Below are 8,967 nucleotides of genomic sequence, written 5' to 3' on the forward strand. Positions count from 1 at the left end.
TTGAGTCTCACTGATTAAGACTGAACCCTGTGGGAGTCTCACTGATTAACACTGAACCCTGTGGGAGTCTCACTGATTAACACTGAACCCTATGGGAGTCTCACTGATTAACACTTAGCCCTGTGAGAGTCTCACTGATTAACACTGAACCCTGTGGGAGTCTCACTGATTAACACATGAACACTATGGGAGTCTAACTGATTAATACTGAACCCTGTGGGAGTCCCACTGATTAACACTGAACACTGTGGGAGTCTCACTGATTAAGACTGAACCCTGTGGGAGTCTTACTGATTAACACTTAGCCCTGTGGGAGTGTCACTGATTAACACTGAACCCTGTGGGAGTCTCACTGATTAACACATGAACCCTTTGGGAGTCTCACTGATTAACACTGAACCCTATGGGAGTCTCACTGATTAACACTTAGCCCTGTGGGAGTCTCACTGATTAACACTGAACCCTGTGGGAGTCTCACTGATTAACACATGAACCCTATGGGAGTCTCACTGATTAATACTGAACCCTGTGGGAGTCTCACTGATTAACACTGAACCATATGGGAGTCTCACTGATTAACACTTAGCCCTGTGGGAGTCTCACTGATTAACACTGAACCCTGTGGGAGTCTCACTGATTAACACATGAACCCTATGGGAGTCTCAGTGATTAATACTGAACCCTATGGGAGTCTCACTGATTAATACTGAACCCTGTGGGAGTCTCACTGATTAACACTGAACCCTGTGGGAGTCTCACTGATTAACACTGAACCCTGTGGGAGTCTCACTGATTAACACATGAACCCTATGGGAGTCTCACTGATTAATACTGAACCCTGTGGGAGTCTCACTGATTAACACTGAACCCTGTGGGAGTCTCACTGAATAACACTGAACCCTGTGGGAGTCTCACTGATTAACACTGAACCCTGTGGGAGTCTCACTGATTAAGACTGAACCCTGTGGGAGTCTCACTGATTAACACTGAACCCTGTGGGAATCTCACTGATTAAGACTGAACCCTGTGGGAGTCTCACTGATTAACACTGAACCCTATGGGAGTCTCACTGATTAACACTTAGCCCTGTGGGAGTGTCACTGATTAACACTGAACCCTGTGGGAGTCTCACTGATTAACACTGAACCCTATGGGAGTCTCACTGATTAACACTTAGCCCTGTGAGAGTCTCACTGATTAACACATGAACACTATGGGAGTCTAACTGATTAATACTGAACCCTGTGGGAGTCCCACTGATTAACACTGAACACTGTGGGAGTCTAATTGATTAAGACTGAACCCTGTGGGAGTCTCACTGATTAACACTGAACCATATGGGAGTCTCACTGATTAACACTTAGCCCTGTGGGATTGTCACTGATTAACACTGAACCCTGTGGGAGTCTCACTGATTAACACATGAACCCTATGGGAGTCTCACTGATTAACACTGAACCCTATGGGAGTCTCACTGATTAACACTTAGCCCTGTGGGAGTCTCACTGATTAACACTGAACCCTGTGGGAGTCTCACTGATTAACACATGAACCCTATGGGAGTCTCACTGATTAATACTGAACCCTGTGGGAGTCTCACTGATTAACACTGAACCCTGTGGGAGAGTCACTGATTAACACTGAACCATATGGGAGTCTCACTGATTAACACTTAGCCCTGTGGGAGTCTCACTGATTAACACTGAACCCTGTGGGAGTCTCACTGATTAACACATGAACCCTATGGGAGTCTCAGTGATTAATACTGAACCCTATGGGAGTCTCACTGATTAATACTGAACCCTGTGGGAGTCTCACTGATTAACACTGAACCCTGTGGGAGTCTCACTGATTAACACTGAACCCTGTGGGAGTCTCACTGATTAACACATGAACCCTATGGGAGTCTCACTGATTAACACTGAACCCTGTGGGAGTCTCACTGATTAACACTGAACCCTATGGGAGTCTCACTGATTAACACATGAACCCTGTGGGAGTCTCACTGATTAACACTGAACCCTATGGGAGTCTCACTGATTAACACTTAGCCGTGTGGGAGTCTCACTGATTAACACTGAACCCTGTGGGAGTCTCACTGATTAACACATGAACCCTGTGGGAGTCTCACTGATTAAGACTGAACCATATGGGAGTCTCACTGATTAACACTGAACTCTATGGGAGTCTCACTGATTAACAATGAACCCTGTGGGAGTCTCACTGATTAACACTTAGCCCTTTGGGAGTGTCAATGATTAACACTGAACCCTGTGGGAGTCTCACTGATTAACACTAAACCCTGTGGGAGTCTCACTGATTAACACTGAACCCCGTGGGAGTCTCACTGATTAAGACTGAACCCTGTGGGAGTCTCACTGATTAACACTGAACCCTGTGGGAGTCTCACTGATTAACACATGAACCCTATGGGAGTCTCACTGATTAATACTGAACCCTGTGGGAGTCTCACTGATTAACACTGAACCCTGTGGGAGAGTCACTGATTAACACTGAACCATATGGGAGTCTCACTGATTAACACTTAGCCCTGTGGGAGTCTCACTGATTAACACTGAACCCTGTGGGAGTCTCACTGATTAACACATGAACCCTATGGGAGTCTCAGTGATTAATACTGAACCCTATGGGAGTCTCACTGATTAATACTGAACCCTGTGGGAGTCTCACTGATTAACACTGAACCCTGTGGGAGTCTCACTGATTAACACTGAACCCTGTGGGAGTCTCACTGATTAACACATGAACCCTATGGGAGTCTCACTGATTAACACTGAACCCTGTGGGAGTCTCACTGATTAACACTGAACCCTATGGGAGTCTCACTGATTAACACATGAACCCTGTGGGAGTCTCACTGATTAACACTGAACCCTATGGGAGTCTCACTGATTAACACTTAGCCGTGTGGGAGTCTCACTGATTAACACTGAACCCTGTGGGAGTCTCACTGATTAACACATGAACCCTGTGGGAGTCTCACTGATTAAGACTGAACCATATGGGAGTCTCACTGATTAACACTGAACCCTATGGGAGTCTCACTGATTAACACTGAACCCTATGGGAGTCTCACTGATTAAGACTGAACCCTGTGGGAGTCTCACTGATTAACACTGAACCCTATGGGAGTCTCACTGATTAACACTGAACTCTATGGGAGTCTCACTGATTAACAATGAACCCTGTGGGAGTCTCACTGATTAACACTGAACCCTATGGGAGTCTCACTGATTAAGACTGAACCCTATGGGAGTCTCACTGATTAACACTGAACTCTATGGGAGTCTCACTGATTAACAATGAACCCTGTGGGAGTCTCACTGATTAACACTGAACCCTATGGGAGTCTCACTGATTAACACTTAGCCCTGTGGGAGTGTCAATGATTAACACTGAACCCTGTGGGAGTCTCACTGATTAACACTGAACCCTATGGGAGTCTCAATGATTAACACTTAGCCCTGTGGGAGTGTCAATGATTAACACTGAACCCTGTGGGAGTCTCACTGATTAAGACTGAACCCTATGGGAGTCTCACTGATTAAGACTGAACCCTGTGGGAGTCTCACTGATGAACACTGAACCCTATGGGTGTCTCATTGATTAACACTGAACCCTGTGGGAGTCTCACTGATTAGCACTGAACTCTATGGGGTCTCACTGATTAACACTGAACCCTGTGGGAGTCTCACTGATTAACACTGAACCCTATGGGAGTCTCACTGATTAACACATGAACCCTGTGGGAGTCTCACTGATTAACACTGAACCCTATGGGAGTCTCACTGATTAACACTTAGCCGTGTGGGAGTCTCACTGATTAACACTGAACCCTGTGGGAGTCTCACTGATTAACACATGAACCCTGTGGGAGTCTCACTGATTAAGACTGAACCAAATGGGAGTCTCACTGATTAACACTGAACTCTATGGGAGTCTCACTGATTAACAATGAACCCTGTGGGAGTCTCACTGATTAACACTGAACCCTATGGGAGTCTCACTGATTAACACTGAACTCTATGGGAGTCTAACTGATTAACAATGAACCCTGTGGGAGTCTCACTGATTAACACTGAACCCTATGGGAGTCTCACTGATTAAGACTGAACCCTATGGGAGTCTCACTGATTAACACTGAACTCTATGGGAGTCTCACTGATTAACAATGAACCCTGTGGGAGTCTCACTGATTAACACTGAACCCTATGGGAGTCTCACTGATTAACACTTAGCCCTTTGGGAGTGTCAATGATTAACACTGAACCCTGTGGGAGTCTCACTGATTAACACTGAACCCTGTGGGAGTCTCACTGATTAACACTGAACCCTGTGGGAGTCTCACTGATTAAGACTGAACCCTGTGGGAGTCTCACTGATTAACACTGAACCCTATGGGAGTCTCACTGATTAACACTGAACCCTATGGGAGTCTCACTGATTAAGACTGAACCCTGTGGGAGTCTCACTGATTAACACTGAACCCTATGGGAGTCTCACTGATTAACACTGAACTCTATGGGAGTCTCACTGATCAACAATGAACCCTGTGGGAGTCTCACTGATTAACACTGAACCCTATGGGAGTCTCACTGATTAAGACTGAACCCTATGGGAGTCTCACTGATTAACACTGAACTCTATGGGAGTCTCACTGATTAACAATGAACCCTGTGGGAGTCTCACTGATTAACACTGAACCCTATGGGAGTCTCACTGATTAACACTTAGCCCTGTGGGAGTGTCAATGATTAACACTGAACCCTGTGGGAGTCTCACTGATTAACACTGAACCCTATGGGAGTCTCACTGATTAACACTTAGCCCTGTGGGAGTGTCAATGATTAACACTGAACCCTGTGGGAGTCTCACTGATTAAGACTGAACCCTATGGGAGTCTCACTGATTAAGACTGAACCCTGTGGGAGTCTCACTGATGAACACTGAACCCTATGGGGTCTCACTGATTAACACTGAACCCTGTGGGAGTCTCACTGATTAACACTGAACCCTATGGGAGTCTCACTGATTAACACATGAACCCTGTGGGAGTCTCACTGATTAACACTGAACCCTATGGGAGTCTCACTGATTAACACTTATCCGTGTGGGAGTCTCACTGATTAACACTGAACCCTGTGGGAGTCTCACTGATTAACACATGAACCCTGTGGGAGTCTCACTGATTAAGACTGAACCATATGGGAGTCTCACTGATTAACACTGAACTCTATGGGAGTCTCACTGATTAAGAATGAACCCTGTGGGAGTCTCACTGATTAACACTGAACCCTATGGGAGTCTCACTGATTAACACTGAACTCTATGGGAGACTCACTGATTAACAATGAACCCTGTGGGAGTCTCACTGATTAACACTGAACCCTATGGGAGTCTCACTGATTAAGACTGAACCCTATGGGAGTCTCACTGATTAACACTGAACTCTATGGGAGTCTCACTGATTAACAATGAACCCTGTGGGAGTCTCACTGATTAACACTGAACCCTATGGGAGTCTCACTGATTAACACTTAGCCCTGTGGGAGTGTCAATGATTAACACTGAACCCTGTGGGAGTCTCACTGATTAACACTGAACCCTGTGGGAGTCTCACTGATTAACACTGAACCCTGTGGGAGTCTCACTGATTAAGACTGAACCCTGTGGGAGTCTCACTGATTAACACTGAACCCTATGGGAGTCTCACTGATTAACACTGAACCCTATGGGAGTCTCACTGATTAAGACTGAACCCTGTGGGAGTCTCACTGATTAACACTGAACCCTATGGGAGTCTCACTGATTAACACTGAACTCTATGGGAGTCTCACTGATTAACACTTAGCCCTGTGGGAGTGTCAATGATTAACACTGAACCCTGTGGGAGTCTCACTGATTAACACTGAACTCTATGGGAGTCTCACTGATTAACAATGAACCCTGTGGGAGTCTCACTGATTAACACTGAACCCTATGGGAGTCTCACTGATTAACACTTAGCCCTGTGGGAGTGTCACTAATTAACACTGAACCCTGTGGGAGTCTCACTGATTAACACATGAACCCTATGGGAGTCTCACTGATTAATACTGAACCCTATGGGAGTCTCACTGATTAAGACTGAACCCTGTGGGAGTCTCACTGATTAACACTGAACCCTGTGGGAGTCTCACTGATTAACACTGAACCCTATGGGAGTCTCACTGTTTAACTATTAGCCCTGTGGGAGTCTCACTGATTAACACTGAACCCTGTGGGAGTCTCACTGACTAACACATGAACCCTATGGGAGTCTCACTGATTAACACTTAGCCCTGTGGGAGTCTCACTGATTAACACTGAAACCTGTGGGAGTCTCACTGATTAACACTCAACCCTATGGGAGTCTCACTGATTAACACTGAACCCTGTGGGAGTCTCACTGATTAACACTCAACCCTATGGGAGTCTCACTGATTAACACTCAACCCTATGGGAGTCTCACTGATTAACACTCAACCCTATGGAAGTCTCACTGATTAACACTGAACTCTATGGGAGTGTCACTGATTAACACTGAACCCTGTGGGAGTCTCACTGATTAACACATGAACCCTATGGGGGTCTCACTGATTAAGACTGAACCCTGTGGGAGTCTCACTGATTAAGACTGAACCCTATGGGAGTCTCACTGATTAACACTGAACTCTATGGGAGTCTCACTGATTAACAATGAACCCTGTGGGAGTCTCCTTGATTAACACTGAACCCTATGGGAGTCTCACTGATTAACACTGAACTCTATGGGAGTCTCACTGATTAACAATGAACCCTGTGGGAGTCTCACTGATTAACACTGAACCCTATGGGAGTCTCACTGATTAACACTTAGCCCTGTGGGAGTGTTAATGATTAACACTGAACCCTGTGGGAGTCTCACTGATTAACACTGAACCCTATGGGAGTCTCACTGATTAACACTTAGCCCTGTGGGAGTGTCAATGATTAACACTGAACCCTGTGGGAGTCTCACTGATTAAGACTGAACCCTATGGGAGTCTCACTGATTAATACTGAACTCTATGGAAGTCTCACTGATTAACAATGAACCCTGTGGGAGTCTCACTGATTAACACTGAACCCTATGGGAGTCTCACTGATTAAGACTGAACCCTATGGGAGTCTCACTGATTAACACTGAACTCTATGGGAGTCTCACTGATTAACAATGAACCCTGTGGGAGTCTCACTGATTAACACTGAACCCTATGGGAGTCTCACTGATTAACACTTAGCCCTGTGGGAGTGTCAATGATTAACACTGAACCCTGTGGGAGTCTCACTGATTAACACTGAACCCTATGGGAGTCTCACTGATTAACACTTAGCCCTGTGGGAGTGTCAATGATTAACACTGAACCCTGTGGGAGTCTCACTGATTAAGACTGAACCCTATGGGAGTCTCACTGATTAAGACTGAACCCTGTGGGAGTCTCACTGATGAACACTGAACCCTATGGGTGTCTCATTGATTAACACTGAACCCTGTGGGAGTCTCACTGATTAGCACTGAACTCTATGGGGTCTCACTGATTAACACTGAACCCTGTGGGAGTCTCACTGATTGACACTGAACCCTATGGGAGTCTCACTGATTAACACATGAACCCTGTGGGAGTCTCACTGATTAACACTGAACCCTATGGGAGTCTCACTGATTAACACTGAACTCTATGGGAGTCTCACTGATTAACAATGAACCCTGTGGGAGTCTCACTGATTAACACTGAACCCTATGGGAGTCTCACTGATTAAGACTGAACCCTATGGGAGTCTCACTGATTAACACTGAACTCTATGGGAGTCTCACTGATTAACAATGAACCCTGTGGGAGTCTCACTGATTAACACTGAACCCTATGGGAGTCTCACTGATTAACACTTAGCCCTGTGGGAGTGTCAATGATTAACACTGAACCCTGTGGGAGTCTCACTGATTAAGACTGAACCCTATGGGAGTCTCACTGATTAAGACTGAACCCTGTGGGAGTCTCACTGATGAACACTGAACCCTATGGGTGTCTCATTGATTAACACTGAACCCTGTGGGAGTCTCACTGATTAGCACTGAACTCTATGGGGTCTCACTGATTAACACTGAACCCTGTGGGAGTCTCACTGATTAACACTGAACCCTATGGGAGTCTCACTGATTAACACATGAACCCTGTGGGAGTCTCACTGATTAACACTGAACCCTATGGGAGTCTCACTGATTAACACTGAACTCTATGGGAGTCTCACTGATTAACAATGAACCCTGTGGGAGTCTCACTGATTAACACTGAACCCTATGGGAGTCTCACTGATTAACACTTAGCCCTGTGGGAGTGTCAATGATTAACACTGAACCCTGTGGGAGTCTCACTGATTAACACTGAACCCTATGGGAGTCTCACTGATTAACACTTAGCCCTGTGGGAGTGTCAATGATTAACACTGAACCCTGTGGGAGTCTCACTGATTAAGACTGAACCCTATGGGAGTCTCACTGATTAAGACTGAACCCTGTGGGAGTCTCACTGATGAACACTGAACCCTATGGGTGTCTCATTGATTAACACTGAACCCTGTGGGAGTCTCACTGATTAGCACTGAACTCTATGGGGTCTCACTGATTAACACTGAACCCTGTGGGAGTCTCACTGATTAACACTGAACCCTATGGGAGTCTCACTGATTAACACATGAACCCTGTGGGAGTCTCACTGATTAACACTGAACCCTATGGGAGTCTCACTGATTAACACTGAACTCTATGGGAGTCTCACTGATTAACAATGAACCCTGTGGGAGTCTCACTGATTAACACTGAACCCTATGGGAGTCTCACTGATTAAGACTGAACCCTATGGGAGTCTCACTGATTAACACTGAACTCTATGGGAGTCTCACTGATTA

Source organism: Petromyzon marinus, unplaced genomic scaffold (genome assembly GCF_048934315.1).
Source record: "Petromyzon marinus isolate PM22_M1 ecotype Great Lakes invasive population unplaced genomic scaffold, UKy_Petmar_22M1.pri1.0 PM_Scaffold_9, whole genome shotgun sequence".
In the NCBI taxonomy this organism is placed as follows: Eukaryota; Metazoa; Chordata; class Hyperoartia; order Petromyzontiformes; family Petromyzontidae; genus Petromyzon; species Petromyzon marinus.